The 20,335-nt window shown below is 39.7% G+C and overlaps 1 protein-coding gene across 25 annotated transcripts in view; it reads right to left on the bottom strand.

Moving 5' to 3' along the window:
* Positions 1-20,335, bottom strand: part of LOC135698378 (protein muscleblind-like) — an 847,806-nt gene that overhangs the window by 268,191 nt on the left and 559,280 nt on the right. The window contains exon 1 of one of the 25 annotated variants that reach the window (XM_065218322.1): positions 11,773-12,122. The exons of the other annotated variants lie outside the window; for them this stretch is intronic. The gene's annotated coding sequence lies outside the window, so the exon portion shown is untranslated. Of the gene's footprint in view, positions 1-11,772; positions 12,123-20,335 lie in introns of those variants that run through there. 25 annotated transcript variants of the gene reach the window in all.

The following is a 20,335-nucleotide window of genomic DNA, read 5'->3' as shown; positions in this document are numbered from 1 at the left end:
AAGCTGGGTTCGATTCCAGGTCCTGTCTATGATTTTTTTGCGTTGGAAAATTTCTCGACATCCCTGAGCATAGAGTATGAATGTATTTGCTCCACAATTATACTAATGTAAAAATGGTACAGGCATCGAAAGCTCTCAATTAATAACTGTAATAAGCTTTAATTTCGAAGAAGAAAAAGAAGAAGAAGAATAAGTAGAAGGATAAGAAGAAGAATTTAAACAAAAACAAAACGTTTTTTAAACTTTTAAAATAGTGCTAAAATGCCTTATGAGATCAACAATTAGAAGCATGAATATGGGCTAGAAACCCTAAAAAAGATATTCATACGCTTATCATATCGTCCGGCCATTTTCCACACAGATAGCGCTGTTCCGATGGTAGAAAGTGATAAAAACCCCCAAAACAAGCTACAATTAAATTAAAAATGTTTTTTTCCCATACATTTTTTAACCGCTTTACTACCAGTCCCCAGAGAGAGAAAAAAAAAAAATCAAAATTGAGAACGAAAATTCTCTCTCACGAGCTCAATCTCTCAGCATGCCATGTATTTGGATGACACTCGATTTGTTATTTCCCTTTCACAGATTACAGAGTAGAGTACCTGACACTAAAAAACATGTCTGCCCGGAAAAAAATAACCATACAATTACCATAAAATAAAATACAGTTACACGTAAATCTATTGCCAACAATCGATCTTATTGTGTGTATATAGTACTCGAAGTTTTAACATATTGTTATTACAATAGATGTACAATAGGTCCCATATAGTAAGAGTTTTCAACAATAGAACAACAATACAATTAATGGTAAATGGTTCAAGTTTGTTCGGGAAAAAGTGATTTTTCGTATGGTTAAGATACATAACGACCCCCTTAATCTATTGTATATTCCCCATTTACCATAGATTCTATTGTAGAAACAACACATTCTATTGTTATTTTATCGTTGTCGAGAATACGATTTATTGTAAATACCATAAACTCTATTGTATGGTTACAATACATTTCAATGTACCTCTACGGTTCTTTTTTTTACGGGTGGTACCTCTATATATGCATTTAATTTAACATTTGAAGTCCCTCCTTTTAAATATTATTCCCATTCATAAAAAGCGGTAGGAAATTCTGGGAGGTGTTAGCTGTTTTTTGTGCAGAATGTGTAAAAAAAGAGGGACTTCGAATATTAATCTAAATGCATATATCCAAAATCATTAACAATTAAAGGAAAACAGATTATGCATAGTTTCCGATAGATGTCACCACAAACAACAGCAGTGACATCTGATGGAAGTAGAAGCTTGACAAAATGATTAATTGCCATAAAACAATAAAATTAAAAATAGGAAATAGTCAGCAAACCTAAAGTAAACCTTAAACATCATAAAGTAATTTTCAATAAAGCTTATAAATCGCATGCATAATTTTGAAAAAAATTGTTATAAAAAGGAGTTCTATAGAAATTACTCAACCAACACCAAAAGCACTTCATAAATGATTCCATTTGATTCCTTATAAGAAAATTACATGTTGTCATAGTTTTTAAGTTCCATAAAATTTTAAAATCTCGCGACCTATGAATCTGTGAACGCTGGTCTACTGTCAAGAAAAAAGTACACTAATCCAATGGAGTTTCGCACAAACGCTCCGTTACAGACATAATATGATTTACAAGCTTCTTCCATTGAGTGCAATGAATTGTGCTTAAATTTGGTTGTGATTGATGAGTTGAAGTTCAGACACGCTCACCATTTTATGGCAAGTTCAAATTGAAGTATTTTAAACTAAATACACGAATCCATATGAGTGCATGTTAGATCCAATGATTGATGCTTACAACAAACCTTCGTCCACCCGTGCAGTGTTTGAAAATAAATTCAAAATTTAATCCCGGATGTATCACTCCACGCAACGACATCACCACCGGACGACCCTGATGGCAGATTTATCACACCCATCGCTGCTATTAATCAAGCGAGCTGTTCAAAATCAAGACATTGCGACTCATCTACGCTCGAGTGGACCCAATCCTGACGGCAAACGCCATCACTGATGACCGCTTGGCTTTAAGCCCCCTTGGAGAACGAAGGGTCATCCGGAAAACCGAGGCGACAGAGGTTATCCTCTGATTAGAAACTAATTGATATATCACTGTGCTGCTGTTCCGTACGCACCGCTGAGCCGAGCACCACTCGGGAAACCTTTCCTTTTAATCCTTAGCCATCAATAAAATGTCCAGCAGGGCAGAACACATACACACAAACAAGCACCGAGCACAATCACTCGCTTTTCCAAGGACCATCTATCTTTGGCTTGATAAACGAACCATTCCGCACACAAAAGCAAAAGCAGCATCGCTCTCTGCTCAGCATCAGGTTGGACCACACGGTCCTTCGAATGCTGCTTGCCTCATTTGCCCACAGTGTCGTTAGAAAGGTGCCATTCATACATTATCATTAGCAGGGCCCAGGAAAACCGGCTGGTGTCGGTCATCCACCGTAGACTCATAAATTTCAATCAAAACCCGCTCGCCCGCATTTTATCAAATTCGTCCCTACTTGATAACTAAATTCAATCAGTGCTAATTATAAATTAATGATGAATAATCATGGAACGTGTCAGGAAGATGCTGACCGATGACATCCGGACACCTCCTCTTCGTATTTTGCTTACGATGCATATGAATTTCGAAGGCTGTCTTCTTCTGGAAGACAGAAAAAAAGCTCACCATTTGTTACGGCGCGCAAATTTGATCGCCGAGTATCTTCAGCTGGCATCGACTATAGAGCTGTTACATGGATCCCGGAGGGCGTCTTCCTGGAATGCTGCACAGCTGCTCGTTCAGAAGCGACAAATAATGAGCATGATCCGATGGGCGGTCATTCAGAGCGGCCAACGGAGATAAATGGACCAGGTACCTATTTCCATATCATTACGCTCATTATGCCAGCCTTAGTGGATACAGCTACTGGATACTGGTTTTTCGGCATCGGTGTAGCTACATCCATGGCAGTGACCAGCGATGATGGAGGCCTGGTATTGGCCTCCGAAGGATCATCAACGCCGCATAACTAATGCCAAACCACAGCCACCCGGCAGATTGGTGATGGTGGATGTGTGTTTGTACTAAGGACGAAAAGGACCTTCGTTTTTGATCTCTGACGAGGGGCGGTCGGATGTTGTGTGTGTGTAGGTATATAGAAAGTTTATAGATTTTACTGGAATCCTGAATTTTGCAAAACAAAACGTTTATCTCGTTCAATGCCCAGTGCATAGTGTGCCTTCGCTGGTAGAACCTGGGAAGCATTTAGTCTCCCTGCAGTATAATCCGGCTGTCAGGAATCAACTGCTGTAAAGTGAAAGCCATTCGGTGTTGTACATTGAAGCACCTACCTAGGTCCATACTTTGGCACCATGCAAAGGACCGGAAAGGCTTTATAACAAATGTGCAGCAATATAATAATGAAGCCCGGGCAGACGGAACGATGATACACTCTTCAGCACAAGGACCATCCCAAGGGGGTGATAGACAATTTGACATTGTTTTGAGGCTTTACATAATTTGACTTTTCGATAGAGAGTTTGTGTGTGTGTGTGGTGGGGTTCCCATTTCTGCACGACGATATGATATGGAAACAGAAATTTCATCATCATAATCGTTAGTCCTGAGTGATGTTACTACTCGGAGCGGACCTCATCTTTCTCGTTTGTCCATTCGGATCAAGCCAATCGAAAAAATTACTTTCTGTTTCTTTCCAGCAGGGGTTGGCGGAAAGGATAATCACCATTCTGTTGATTTCGGTTGATCCCAATCTCAATAACAATTACAACCATCTCATGGAAAACGGATACCCTCGCTGCTTTTGGTTATGCGAAAGGGTCTCGAACTGCACCGCAATCAAATCCAATCCAAATAAGTAACATTCTTAAATACACTTCAGAGAGAGGCAGAGCGAAATGAACACGTGCCTTCTATAACCGGCTAAAGTTAACATTTTTATTCCACTTCCAAAAAAAAAAAAAAAAAACAGCTTCAAGAGATTACACCAATTGGTACAAGGTAGGGCAATCCCTTTTCATTCGTCCTGAGTGGCGCTACAATAAAAAGATAGCAAAGAAAGGGCGAATGAAAAAAAAAAATCTAAGAAGCACTCGTTTTAAGCGAGCAGAAAGAAAAGAAATAGGCGTCAACCTTTTGGTACATCTCATATCCCTAGGTGGGACCTTTCACCTTTCCCCTTATGCGGCTTCTGATTCCAGCCGTTCTCGGGGTGCGTTCAACGCGATCAAAGCGGGATAGAGTCAGTCAGAGTGCGTGTGTGTGTGTATGAAAGGCGAGATGCCTTGTTTTGATTCATGTCTCTATTTTGGGCAATAAATCGTTTATCCCTGCCAGGTTGGATGAATTTGAATGGGTTATTGCAATGCCGGGTTTTTTGACAGAGGAATTTAAGCACGTGCATGAAGGAGCAAGGGAAAGATGCTAATCGTACATACACACGTGCCAAGCCCGATGGAAGTGGTATTTTGAATGGTTGGTTTTTTATGATTTTTTTTAATGACCGTTTTCGGTGTAACAGCGTACCTTTTATATTACAGTAAATAACCGATTTTGTCAGCCCATCCGTGCATTAGATTTTCATCTAATTTGACTGCCTAATTATCAGATACTGTAAGAGTACGGCCAACTACAGTTTGCTTGCTTTTATCAAATTTGGATGATGCTTGAATAAACGTGATTTCTTCTTTTGAATTTTGAAAAGCCTGTATTTAAATAGTCGTTCAAAACTGGGTAATTGAAACAATTTCGAGATTTTTTCAGTTGAATTCTTTTGCTCTTTAATATCGTTGCAATGGTTCACCGGTTCCAGGAATTTTGCCTGAATATCTTTGATACCGTAAAACGGGGTTACAGTGGGCCAACATTGAAATATGTTTATTGATGCAAATATCACAGACAAACAGACATAACACATTGAATATTTCTTAATGTAAAACATCGTCATTAAAACATTACCGCCATCTGTTGAGTACACTGTGGTGGGTAGTATGCTGAACAGATGGCGGTAGCGTGTAAACGTCAAGCGAAAGGAAATTGACTTTGCGCGCCACAGGTGGCGGTGCTACCAACTACGATACTTTTAAATTTACCGTAAAATGCTTTTTCGATGACTGTTTGTCTGTGCAAATATCTTGAAGTTACAGAAAATGATAACTAGAATATTTTAATATTTTTTTTTATTATTATAAAAAAAAAACCCGTGCACGTCGTAGTTGCTACTCCGTTACTTATCAGAACCAAGCATGGGAAAATTCCTTCACTCGCACCTTAGAAACAAAATAGCATCCTCAGTTACAAACAGATTGCTGAACGACTGTAAATTCTTCCAACCCAGCAACTCTGACAGTGCACACCGTCAGGTTCAATGAGTAATTTTCATATGAATATGAACTGCTATCTGCCTTATAATTCACTTCCTAGTGAGAGTCTGAATGATTGATAAGTAAACGAGTCACTGACAGCCGAGCACTCAGTCAGTAGCTCAGTCAGCACGTTTATTCTTCCGTGATGGTACCCAATCCTTGTTTTGAATGAATGAGCGTATATTTTCTATGGAAAAATGCCTCAACTGCATGCTGTATGAGCGAAGGCAACCGGGGCGAGTCGCCTGTTCGTGAGTGACTGAATGTTTTTGTTGACTCTGTCATTGCCTTGTCCTTTACCGTTTAGTACAAACGTTCTGCACAGAGCAATGCATTGAATAGACGATTGCACCGGTGAACTTTTGTTCATCCACTGAAACAAAATTCACACAACAGTGGGGCCCTTTTTACTAAAAATGAACACATGAATAATGCTCGCGTAACATTTGAAAAGGGCCCATTAACTTTTGTAAACAATTTGCTAGGTCCTTTTCACGAGAACCAAAGTACGCCCACGCAAGCTGAGAGCACTATCGGGAAGGGGAGAATTTTCCCTACCCGATGGTGTCGTTAGTTTGCGTGGGTGTATTCGGTTCGCGCGAAAAAGGCTTAACAAGTTTTGTGTACTAAAGCTGATTGGCCCGTTTCAAATTTTACGCGAGTATTATTCATGTGTTCATTTTTAGTAAACAGGGCCTCGCTGTTGTGTCACTTTTTGTCGAGAGAGTGAACTCAAATCCATCCGTGCACTCGTCTATAGTGCACTGCTTTCACACTCAGCCTAAGCTGTCAATAATTTTACGCTCTGATTGTGATCATAACCAAGTGTACTCCTAATAGCTACTGGTTATATCACAGCATTGCTAATAATGTATATATCTATATCTTTTCCGGTACTACGGAGTCAACACAGTAAAAGCGAAAGAAGAGCAGTAACATCGAGCACATGTGATACGACAATGGAATGATCCTCGTTAAAAAAATATCAAGCTGTCACTGATATCAATAGAAATAAAGTTTCAAACTGAAATAACTTCGGAGTTTCTTATCTTATCGATTTGGTATGTTCATTTGAATTATTCAAAAACAATTTTTCAATCTCATAGGCATATTAAGAGATGAAGGGGGGGGGGGGCTAAATATACCCCGCCCCCTTCACTCATATTAATGGAAGTAAAGCTTCAAACTGCAATAACTTCGGTGTTTCTGATCTTGTAAAGTTGGTATGTTCAGATGTATTCAAAAGCATGTGCTAAATTTAATAGGCGTAGTTAGATATGGGGGGAGCTTACTGTATCCTTTCCGCCCTTCACTTATATCAATAAGTAAACATAAAGACTAAAATAACTTCGGAGTTTCCCATCTCTCGAGTTATTTTGATGGGTTATTCAACAACATTTGCTCAATCTCATAAGAGCAGTTTGAAAGCGAGTACCCCCATTCCCTTCCCTACTCCTTTGGTGCAGTAAACAATGTCAGATATATTCACACAAATGTCATTGGATTGTAATGATTATATTTCATTTTATTATATTCTACGATTTCTCAAGGTACTCTTTTCGATGCTGTTCCATCACCTGAAGCAAATATTGCTGTTGAACTAGGTCTCGGGTGAATTTCTTGAAAAGTCAGAAATTAGTTTCACACCTCATTCAGCCATATCGTTGACAACCATCAAGGAAGCAACTCGTTGTATCGCATTGACATAATCTGTATCATTACTCCACTCGTTTGCCGGTTTTTGCATAAAGCCGGTCGAAATGACGTTTGACTTGGGAGCCCAACTGAAACGTAGCCCACTTAAAATTAGCCCAACAAGCGAAATCTGACTGTATCTGTGTCTAAACGAAACTGGTGAAGACAGTTTCCGTTTTCTACTATTTTTTTTTGTTTTTGACGTACGACTACTTCTGTGTTTTCTATATGCGGGTGGCCCGAATATCAGTATAATATTTCAAATAAAAGCTTTATATAGAAATAATACAACATCTCCTCACTAACAAATGAATGAAATATTTACACTACAAAAAATTTTGTTTTAAAACTTCTTATAGAGTATGATGATGATGAAACATATGTAAAGGCCGACTTCGGACAGCTTCCAGGACCAACATTTTACAAGGCGAAGGCTCAAGCAGGTGTCCCTGGCAGATTCAAATTTTTTTTGCGGATAAATTCGTACGCAAATATATGATCTGGTAGAGATTTTGCAGCTGCGGCCAGAAGACAAAGATTTTCGTCACTGGGAAAATGATAAACTCTGAGGTTTACAAAACCGAAGAAGCAAATTCTGCCCTTCATCCAGTCACATGATGGTCCGGTAACATTTTGGATGGATCTTGCGAGTTGTCCCTAAAGCCGGGAAGGACAACTATGGTACAATAACAACGGAGTCCGATTTGCTCAAAAAGCCAATCCTCCCAATTGTCTCCAGTTCAGATCCTTTGAAAACTACTGGGCAATTATGAAGAGGAAACTGAAGGTAAAATGTATAGTCATCAAAACGGCAGTTCAGAGTAGAAATAGGTTGGATAAAATCGTCAGAGCAGTGGATGATACCATTGTGTGCCGCTAAATTGGTCACATAAGGGACTAAGTTCAAGAATTCCTCCGAAAACTCGACGAATAATTAGTTTCGTTTTTTTATTTCTTAAAATATAAGTAATAGTATGCACTTGAGTGAAAACCTTAACAGTACTTGTTCGCTAACTGGGCTAAAAGTGCAGCCCAATTAGCGAATTCCAATCGCTAACTGGGCTGGCTTGTTAAAAAACACTGAGGGGATCTTCAATGGATTGTTAAATCGACTGTTTAACGTTTTCACGTGCATTGAATTGAATCAGTGTAAAGTTTGTTATTGAAATTTTCTCAGCATTTAAACTCGCGAGTTCAGAAAAGCTTAACGCTTTCGCTAATACCGCTGTGCAGTCTAGATTTCAGTGTGGAATGAAAATAATTTTAAAGTTATTTATACACCCAACCGGTGGATGTAAGATTCGCTTACAATTATGTGGGATTCTTCATCAGAGGATGTAAGTGGAGACCGCATGAACCGAGGATGCGATATACCTAGCTGCGGTCCGATGTAAGAAAATTGGAGACCGAAAAATGTGGAGTGTATTAGTGAGTGAAATTAATTATGTCGAAAAAAATAGCAAAAAGGTTGCCGACTGGACTCGAACCACGGACGTTGCGACTATCAGACCTGTGCTTTCTCCACTGCTCTCTCCATGCTTGTGAAGACGATTAGTCTAAAAGCAAACATGAAGCGCTCATTTTCTCGCATGCTCAACTTCATATGCTTTTTCTGCTGGAGAGATTCGAGATAAGTGTGTGCGTCGTTCTACAATGTTCTACAATATGCGTCGTTGTTCTACAAGCTTACTGGTATAGTCGAAAGCGTAGATGGAACACGAAATAAAAAAAGACAAAAAACCATTACATCGCCTGCATGGTCAATTTCTAACATTCGTTGCGATGTTCATGAACAGAGGATGATAGGAAACGGAACTAACATTCATTGTAATAGATTTTTGGTTTGCGTGTATTAACATTTTATATTCCATTAGAATTTCCCCCACAAATTATGACAACGAAATGACAAACTAAATGTGACGTATAATTTCGTTTTAACTGGGATATAGCCCAGTTAACGAACGCCCAGTTAAAAAACAGCCCAGTTAAAGAACGCCCAGTTAGCGAACAAGTACTGTATTCAAATCCGTAAATTCAATTCCGAAATAGAACCAAATGATGTTGTTCGATTACTAAGTGAGTCATGCTTTATGTTAGATATTCATTTCAGTTTTCGCCCCTTTAACTTGTTGTTGTATTTGCTGCTTGATTCTTATTTCAATCTTGAGCTGATTTTTTGAACATTTGGTTGATTTTGAAGTTGACATTTTGAATTTATCTTTAATCGATCTTTTAATTTATTTCATATTTTGGTCCCGTATAGTTTTATTCGACCTTTTGTCATTTTAAGTTTCACCGAGCCTTTTGGCATTCAAATTTTTGTCATAGGTTAAAAGATCATTGAACATTATATTGAATACCCAATCCCCCAATCAATTTTCTAGCCATTCCCCGTGGAATATTTTTGCTTAAATTTAAACTAATTTCGTAAAAACTTATTCAATCGAAATTCGTTGCAGCACATTTTTATTTTTATATTTTAGCTGTGAACACGTAACACGTTTGCTCTAATTAAGTGACCTGGCAAGTGTAACGAATAATATGTTTTACTTTAAGGCCTTCACGTGTATGTATAAAGAAGTTTCCATGGGAAAATTGAAAAACACTTTGCTTGTTCACACCAGAAACAAAAATATGGAATTAGGGGAAATGGCTCTGATGTTGGCCTATGGATTTAAGATTAGGCCCATCGCTAAAAATGTGCTGTTTATCAATTTTATTTAGATGAACGCGTCATTGGGACGATACAAATGGATATTTTTGCTCGCTATTGAAAATTTAGTCGATAGTTGCATTTATTTTTATTTATTCTTTCCTTGGATTTGTTTTCAGTCGATCTTGTTTTCCGTGCTGAGCACCACCTGGACCCTACCTATCGACCCATCAACTCATGAACCGGGGACCAACGGTTTTACTTCCCTTCCGAAGGAAGGCGTGATCAGAGATGGTATGCCTCAGAATATCCCGGCGGCGCCGACTGGGATTGAACCCAGGCCTGCTGGGGTGAGAGGCAATCACGCTTACCACTACACCACCGGCACCGCTGCTAGCTGCATTTATGTATGAACCCAAATTAGGGGCATTTAGGGCGACATTACATCCATTCCCAAATGAATACCTGCATTTTTTATGGAGACTTGATTTGATTTTTCATCTGGTGCCATGCGATTGACTAATATTAATATATACAATGCTCCAATTGATTGGATCGTAATCTAAACATATTGTTTAATAGAGTCAAATCGATTATCGCTAGTGACTTTTTTCAGTTTTCAGCTGTAAGGACAGTATCCGGAATAAACAATTCATAAAAAGTACTAGACAATTTTTGGTGTCCGTTTCATAAACTGAACAGGTTCATAAGTTCAGGTTTTTAAAATTGAAAATACTGACGTCATAAGATGATGAATGGATGACAACTCTTACTCTCATGACATTTAAAAATAATTTCCACTTTATTTAAAACCCTGGCAACGCCCTGAGCTATGATTTAAATAGTCGTGTGAAATAAATCAAAAGTCATTTGGTAGTCTAGTTTATGAAAATTTTGAACTACTGTTCTTCCGAAAGATTATCTAAACTTTAAGTGTAATAAAATTAGTGACTCATAAATTTCACGATTAAATATTGAAAAATGCCTTTGCTGGAAGGTAACGTAGTTCCTAGCAAAATACTAAAGTTCTCACAATTCTTGTTTCTTGAATTGTTTCAACGATGAGGGCCATTTCATTTCAATTGGCTGTGTTGTCATTTGCTTGATTTATTTTGTTCTTTGGATCAGAAAACTTGAAGTGAACGCATTTTTAATTTTCATAATCGATTTTATGTTTACTGCATAACAGAATCAGCTTATTTATTTAATCCATATTGAATTAGAATTGAGATGATTAATTCAAGTTGTTTCTGACCATATTTTCTTTAGAATCGGCTATTTTAGAATTCTATTGCATCTATTGCAAATGCATAGCTCAAAAATAAAAAACCCCAAAAACCTCCAACCTCAGTACTCTCTGATTATGACAGAAACTTTCCACCCTCACTTCGTTCTGATCTTGACCATGCATGATTAATTCGACTTCAATTTCATGTTCCTGGCATTCTTGGCATCCACTGTGAAGTGCCACACGCTCGATCAGCATCATATGTTACACCAAGTGGCACCATTCCGACGATTGAGCCATCTTCTTAAATTTCACTGCTGACGTACTGCCAAGGAGCATGCCGAAAATGTTCCATTTCCCATAAGCGCTGAAACAACACACAAGCTCATCATACCGGGAGGCGGTAGGTGCGTTTCATGTTTAGTTTATACAATATTTATCTTATTTTTATTTACTCGCTCATTCATCCTGATCACTTAACGACCATTTTCACACCCCTGCCACTGGCGCTGATGCCTTTATCTTGAACGATTTGGCATAAAAATAAGTTTTTAACAACCCGCACTTCTCTTTCTCGCTCGGTGGGCCATTCGAGATGATGATCATACACCCCATTCCAAACTCGAACCTTGAACCGCACGGTGTTTATCCCAAACATTCGTCATGATTAATAAATGTTTAGATTAACGAGCGATGAACACTAGGGAGGAATTCTTTCTTCCTCGGAGATGTGTGATACTACAGTACTCTGGAATGTGCCAAAAATACTCACAACGCACTCCTTGGGCTGCGGAGGAAATCGGTCCAAATAAACTACACACGCGAAACGATGAAAATCACTCGCAGCACTAAGCTCGAACCACGTCCAACTGACAGTTTTCCGAGTTTTCCTCAACTGCCAACAACCATTACGTCGTGGTCGTCGTCTTCGTCGTCGTGGTCGCTGTTTATAGGTAGGTATCGGTGGTAGATCTAGGTACGCCGAACAATTTCCATTGAATACACACACACTCGTTCTCGCACATGGTGGGTGATCGCGTGGACGGTTGGTCTGTCAGAGTGGACTCTGCCGAAGAGTAGGAGCGTGAGGAAAAATCGCGACTGTCACCGTGGTCGGAAAAGTTACAAAAAATAACAAGGGGAAGCTACCGGGAAAGGTACAAAACTAGGCGACCAACTAATAACAATATCGAGCGGATCTCCGCACTGAGAATATGGTATACGTATGGAAAACAGACGAAAAACGCCCTCGTCGCCACGTTGTCGCCGCATACAGTCGGTTGTGTGCTTTTTGGGAAGCCATGTCTCTTCTTTCAATAGTCCGTTTTTTTCTGCGTTTCGGTGCACTGCTCTAGTACGACTTCGACAGTTACCGGCTTCCGTGGGGTGGTGCGGGGAACCTAGGTTGAGCGGATTTTAAAATAGACAGGACAGTTGGAAACGTAACCGAATAACAACACCCGTTGATCGTAAAAGTGGTTTATGTAATTGTAAAAGTTCAGATAGCTTCTGGAGTTATAGATTATTTATTGTTTTGATGAAAACTGAATCGTTCGAGGTTTCGGTCACCATTGAGTTGTTATGATTAGTACATAAATTGTATAGAATTCGTGGGACATTCTTGCGATTGCTGAATCCATTGGTTTCGTTGACCGATTTACGGAAGAACTAAAAGTGCAAGCTGGTCTTCACGCTTGTCATTCATTTTACAGCAAACATCGCTTCCACCATTGGAGTGTGTAGGTTTTCAGATGGTGGATGATAGAAGGTTCGGTAAGAGAAGATGAAATCCCGTATTCTTGTCCGTACACGCCCCTGTAACTGCAACTATGTTTGGGCCATCATCGGGGTAAAAGGGTCGAAGAGCAGGACTGCGCAGTCCCACTGACCACCATTGATTTATGTTAATTTAAGTTTCTTGTAGTATTCAAGTTATGTCACATGTTTCAAAAAAGTTGCTTTCCTTAGGGCTACACTATCAAATATTCTACCGATTTCTCTCACCGAGAACCACCCCAACCCACCAAAAAACGGTGTTTCGCAAATGTTCTCAACGTTGCACCTTGTTTCGCATCATTTCTCACCAGATATTCCATGTCTTACGAGTGTGCGTATCTCTCTGTGTGTATGCGAAACGAAGAAACAGTCACACCGGCTTCATTGGTTGCTTCCCAATTTGCCACGCTGTTAATTATAGAAAATTTTACCTCGTGAAAACATCAACATCAACAATACACAACCAACATCAACGAATGGCAGTAATGGTAGGCAGTGGGCGCATCGTCCGGAGCAAAAATTAAGACATTTTCCGTACGGTTTGATAATTAGAACCATGTGTGTCTGAAAATGGGCATACTTGTGTGGGTGGGAGTGGTGATGGTGATGGTGGATGGAAAATGATGCAATCACACCTTGTGCGGAAGCATGCATTCGGCTGAGGAGGATTTTTTTGCAGTGGGTGTTGAGAATACATGTTGAAATTAAATAGTTGTAATCGTAAAGTAAATTGTTTGCGAAATCGGGTGCGCAGATGATCATGCACTTTTTTCGATTTTTGTTTGTTTTTAGAAATATTTCCAATAAGGGGAAATTGCTCTAATGTTGGCCTATAGATCAAAGATTGGGACCATCGCTAAAAATATGCTATTCAAGAAAAAATAAAAAAAATATTATACAGGGGAAATGGCTCTAATGTTGGCATATGGATCTAAGATTGGGCCCATCGCTAAAAATCAGCTATTTATCAATTGTATCTAGATGAACGCGTCATTGGGACGGTACTAATGGATATTTTTCGTTGCTATTGAAAATTTAGTCGATTGCTGAATTTATGTATGGGCCCACATTAGGGACACTTGGGTCGACATTACATATATTTCCCCTAGCATTGATTTTCCACCAGAAAAGCTCAAAACTACCACTCGCTTATCTGGTCATATCTAAAAAAAATTATTAGTAAAACTCATTTGCCTGTTTCCAAGGTATCATCAAGTAGAAGAGTTTTCCAAAGTGTGGTGAAAATTTGAGCCCAAAATATTAAAATAAAAAATCCTGCCCAAGGTGAAAATAGCCAATTTCCTGTAGTTACTATAATAAAAAAATATATGGGTTCACCTATGTGAACCTACATAAAAAAAAAACTTCAAATTGACGTTCTCGAATCACGAATAGCTTATTTGGTTGTGGAGTAATCTTTTCTGAAAGATAACTTTTTTTTTTAAATCTCGAACATCCAGGGTTGTAGTCGAGAGGGATCTAGGCACTTTAGAGCAAAATCAAATAAGGCGTTTGTCCAGAATGCCAAAATAAGCGTGTAGGCCAAGTTTGACTCAAATCGGTGACATCGACCAAAGATGGTGTACCCACTTAAGCTGGAATGACCGAAGTTATATTGTCCACAAAATGCAAGGAAATTGATGCATAAAAATTTCTATAAGATATAGTCAAAATAGGAAACTTTGTTAAAATCTGCAGCACTTTTCTAAGAAAAAACATCCCGTTTCCCACATATCCTTTTCAATCATGCTATTTCAAGCATCTTGAAACCTGTTTACCTCAGAAGCCACCCGTTAGCATCGATCATTCAATTTACCTGCAAAGAAACAAAAAAACAAAGAGAAAGAAATATTAGCATCCTCTCGCAAGCTGGAACAAATGTACCAGAAGAATTCTTCTGATTGCTTAAATCAAGTGGAACCAGTAGCAACAGCAGCAGCTTACTTCAGTTCCGAATGGTCGGACACCCCGGGTATCGTTTGCTTTCGTTTGTCGAATTTAAGTCAAAAATCTGATTTATTGCATCTGGATCTGCAGCGCTTGGCTTGGCATATAGTATATTCTTGGGAAAGCTCTCAACCCCCATTCATCCTTGTTCTTCAGTTGGAATCGGATTGCTATCCTACAACAACAACAACTTTACCGGTCCTGATAGTAAGTAGGAAGAAGCCTCGGCACAAATATCACTGACACATATTTATACCATAAATTTTGTAAGCAACTGATCCGGTTTTAGAGTTTTTATTTCTTTCTAACCCCGACCCCGTAATCGAAGGATGGATTGACTATGGGAAGGGAAATCCTTCTCCCCTTGATTTAGAATGTGAGAGCCCCTGTAAATACGTACGTATCTTCGTTTCGGAACGTGTTGATCCTCTGCTTTCATAACTTCCACTACGAGAAGCGAATCTCTACAAGACGAAGGCCGAATGCAAACAAAATCCGCTTTCTTTGGAATCTTTGTGTATAGAATATACACACACGGACGCGTCTATTTACCAAAGTGGTTGAAAGATCCTGTGGGGATGATTTTTCGACAGTTTCGAGCTTTTGTGTGCTGATGTGATGTCTTGGTTGCCGGCTGTTTTCCGGTGCGGGATAAAAGTTAAACTCTGTCAACCCTCTGCTTCCCGGGGTGGCTACTTACTTACGAGGCAGGGACTGAGGTTTTATGTGGGAGAATCATTATACACCACTGAGGGGAACAGTGTGGAATGATCTGCTTACGAATCATAAGAAGGATCATCGAAATTTGATACAAATCAACGGGATTTTGTGGGTTTTCCTTGGCCGACCGGAGGCGATTTGCTTTTTGTGGTGAGGTTAAATAACTAACAATTTGTTTTTGCTATTTTTGCGAAATGTTAAAATGTGGGCTATAGCTGGCTATAGCTCTGCAAATTTATTTATCACACAAGTGTTGCCATCCATATTTTGGACCCATTCTGCTACTTTCGTCTCATAGGTAGCAAGTAGTGTAGATCGAAGCTATTTCTCATTTTATTACGTCAATGGGAATAAATGTGCTGCTCAATCTTATTTACATAGGTAAAATAAATAGCTTAGATCCTGAATAGAAAATAATGATTAATTCTCATAGTTACTTTATATTGACCACACATTGCGTAATTTTTAAAATAATTGACTTTTTTATTCGGTCGATGTTATTTCCTTTCAAAGATAAGGGAGCAGATGAGTTTGCTGGTCGAAAGATCATATATGATTACCTTTGTATGGGTCCCCTCACATTGCTCAATCCCAGGCTATGAGAAGGCAGACTCTCTCGCAAAGGTGGGCGCACAACAAGGTGAGATTTATGATAGAAGAATTTCACATGATGTATTTTTCCCATAAGTACGTCAGAGTTCTCTTTTAAGTTGGCAAAACGATTGAACAAGTAATTCATTTGGGCGGTAGTTACATTCCATTATTCCAAATGTTTCTTCGAAAGCGTGGTTCAAAGGTCTGGGCGTAAGTCGGAGATTCATTCGCGTGATGTCAAGACTTATGTCCAACCACTATTCGCTAGACGCACATCTCTACAGAATAAACCTTGTTGACAGCAATATATGTAGGTGCAGAACCGGTTATGATGACATCGATCACGCAGTTTGGTATTGCCCGGGTAATGACGACTCCAGAGCACGACTGTTGGATACCCTTGTGGCCCGAGGTAGACAACCCTTTCGTGAAATAAGAGATGTATTGGGAACCCGTGATCTTCCCTACATGCAGGCGATCTACGAATTCTTTTGTTTGTCTGATGTGACCATCTCCTCCTTTCCAAACAATTTCCAGCCATTGTGTCCCAATCTTATTATCCATCTGTTTCTGTGCTACTTGCCCCTGCCCAGCCAGGATTTGGTCAACCGTCCGAGAGTTCTCAAGGAGGCTTCAAAAACCAGTTTTCTACCTAGCTCCTTGCAGTCGAAATTGTTACCCATTAACCTCGGGCCCGCCACGAGTAATTGGTATCCAATACTAACCTAGAACTACTGCTGTTTAAAATGTAAATTCAAGCATCACTGATATTTGGCTTCGCAAAGTGTCACACACGACTGAGCCTAGTAAATAAATGAACTAGTTAAAAAAAAATGTATTCGACCATTCGACCATTCAATAACGTAAAGTTAAAACAACAATGGTATACCGTTGCCCCATTTAACAATGTCAAAATTAAAAAAATCTCAAAAATTTCTTTTTCGAGTTTTTTTTTATTTATTAAAAGGGAGGATGTTTCTCAGAGCCTTAAACTATGTTAATCATCGATTGAGTTTCCACTTGCTGCTATTACGGCCTCCACACAATTCCGGAATGCACGACAGGTTCTAATAATGTAGTCTGGATCCATTTCTCTCCAGGTACGGGTCAATGTTTGTCTGAGGCTTGCTGTACTCGGGTGGCGTTAAGAACAGGCCTTGGCATTCATGACGCGCCATATTGAGTAATCCAGCGGATTAAGATCGGGGCTGGATGGCGGTCACATATCCTTCGCCCAGAACGGAAGATGTTCCTGCAACCACTTCTGAGTGGGGTTAGAGGTGTGGCACGGAGCCCCATCTAGTTGAAATACAACATTTGGCTTCGGGCCGTACTGTTCTTTGATCCACGGAAGAACATACTTACTTAAAATCCCGATATAGACCTCCGTGTTGACCATGTCGCCTTCTGGAATGCACACCGGGTCCATTTTTTTGCCATCGGAAGTCACCAATCCAAACACCATAACGCTAGCATGATGCTTGTTCAGATACACGTTCTTGTGCTCGTCGGCCACGTCTTTTACCGGAAGATAACTAATAGGGTTAACTACCCCATTTCCGGCCTATTAAGCACAACCCGCACTTAGTCTTTCTTAATATAGCGCAGTTTAGCACCAAACAGAATGTTATTATTACTGATGGTTTCCAAATGTATTTACCTCTCTGTACGTACCGTAAGATTTGATAAAGAGAGACCAATCGTTGAGATATTGTCAAAAGTCTAACACTGCTTCTTGACGTCAAACTCGGCCTACGGATTCTAAACTCGGCCTAACGCATTGAAACGCCATTTAAACGCCAATGAATTCAATTTGGCCTATCGGATTAAGATGAACATTGATTCGGTCGGAGCGCTTCTTTTGTTTTTTTTTTTTGGGAATTATGGGTGCAAACCTTTATATCACGCGTTCTCATTGACTTCGTTCGGAAGCTTATTAACTAAAGTATCGTACCAAACGCATAATTGACTTGTTAACTCTGAAATCATGGATTTATTTGAAGTTTCCTGTTCGATAGGTCCAAAATGGGCGATTAGACCGAAGTAGTTCTCTACCCTATACCGGTCGGTTCTGGAATTTGATACGGGATCGACGGTAAACATGCTCTCGTCGGTGAACAGGATTACCGGATTTTTTCGCTTAAGGAAGTTCAAGATTTTCTTGCATCGTTCGACTCGTAGCTCCCGGATACCGTTGGTAATCATGTGAGTTTTTTTTCCATGCCCTCGACTTCGCCCCGCAATCTTCCTTTATTGAACGCACTGGATTCACCCTTATCTTCCTTTTGATAGCAGCAATAACCCTCGGAACCCGAGCTGACCTCGAACGACCTGTGGCCACCTTCACACTCCAACGGTGATTGAAATGTCTTTTTGCGACATATGCACGCACGTGGGATAAATCACGAATACGCTGCCACTTCGTCATGGTGCAACTGTCAAACTAATAGCGAATTCGTTTATTATTCAGTTCCAACCTGGATCGGGTATCAAGATTGGGTCTGCTTGTTTTCTAGCAAACGTCAGTTTGATCGTTTGTTTTTAAAACCTAGCACGAGTCGAGGTTCGCACTGACAAAAAGTTCGGGTTCGCACGGGTTGGAACTGGTTCCAACCCCGATAATAAACGAATTCGCTATAAGTAAATCATTTTCTTTTATACACAGTCTACTACGGTATGAGCTATAGGTTACGTGCATGCAAAGAAAACCAAAGCATTGTATGCACAGGTGAAACGGGCACCTTATTTGTACGATGGTGCAAACATTATCACGCATACGGTAGAGGAGACAATGTAAGGAGTAATGTTTATTTGTGCAATTAAATTGTTGTTTGCGAGAATTTTGAAGACGAAAGTGAAAATTGTCCGTTAGCCATTTGGCCGAAGCGGCGTCGGTGGTGTAATGGCAAGCGTGACTGTCTCTCACCCCAAAAAACCTGGGTTCAATCCCAGTCGGCACCGCCGGGATTTTCTAAGGCATAAAATCTCTGACAACGCCTTCCTTCGGAAGGAAAGTAAAGCCGTTGGTCCCCTGTTCATGAGTTTGATGGATCGTCCAGGGTGGGAGCTGCCTTCCTGTCGTCGGATTTCAAAATGTTCAAATTTATGAATTATATAAAAAAAAATTATTAAATTATTATTATTAAAAATTCCAGGAACAACGGCGAAACTATTTTTTTTTTGATCAATCTTCTCCGATTTGTACAAAATTTTGACGGTTTGGTTTGACAAAGTTGTTGCCTCCCGCGAATATGAACTTCTACCAGGAAGCATGACATATTTATAGCATTTTCTTCGATCGATACATACATCTTAACAATTTAAGCTTATTAATGAAAATAGCAAAACCGATAAATCATGCAGTTTCTTTATAACTCAGAAACCGTGTCTGTTGTTTGAATTTTAAAGTATTCAAAATACTTTGTTTTCTTTTGAGAGTCTTTGCCAAAGACGTCAAGTTTCCGGAAAGTCAGCGTTAATAGTTAGATTTTAGCGCCATCTATGCAGATGAGTTTGGACTAACCTGATTATGTAAATATATCAACATTAAGAAACTTTGCTGAACACACTAAGTCACGGAAGTGCTTAAATTTGAAGTTAATAATTTTGTCCTGCTAGATAGAATTCCTGGCCCACTGTGCAATCGAGGTCCGGATTCCACATGTATACTGAATGGATTAGAACATTTTTCGTAATTCGCCACTTGAAATTTGTAAGTTCTCTAAGAATTATTTAAACAGAGCACGAAGTATCTCAAGAAAATGTGTCCAGAAAGCTCCATACTGCCCCCGTAGATTACCGCAAATGGAGACAGAATTTCAATTCAACCCATTTGCAAAGGCAACGAAACCACACCTTAGCACAGCTTAACCCTGGCAAACCCATTCTACAGACATTGGACCCTCCCAACAGAAATCAAACCATTTTCCATCTGCTGACCTCAGGATTTGCACCGAAATAATCCCACCACATAGTTCATCCGCAAATGCCAACAATCCTCCTAATACATGATTTATTCGCCTTGCAAATGCTTCACGGCCGGCATCGTCGTCGTCGTCATCTTATCTCACACGGAAGAACACGACGATGGAGTGCAAATGCGAAAAACACGTCCTGCGACACCAGAACACACATTCGTATTTCTAGAAATACCGGAGATACTCCGTAATCGACTCGATATCTTTTTCCATGCTCCCTCTTTGCTCGGAATACACCCGGAGCGTGCCCTTTTGGCCCGTTCCCGTGTTACCCGAGCGTGAAGTGCTCCTTGCCTGTCAGCCGGCGTGGATGAATTTATG

Source organism: Ochlerotatus camptorhynchus, unplaced genomic scaffold, assembly GCF_037179485.1.
Source record: "Ochlerotatus camptorhynchus isolate MF236.1 unplaced genomic scaffold, CSIRO-AGI_Acam_v1.1 ptg000085l, whole genome shotgun sequence".
Lineage (NCBI taxonomy): Eukaryota > Metazoa > Arthropoda > Insecta > Diptera > Culicidae > Ochlerotatus > Ochlerotatus camptorhynchus.
This window is presented reverse-complemented; position numbering and strand designations above follow the sequence as displayed.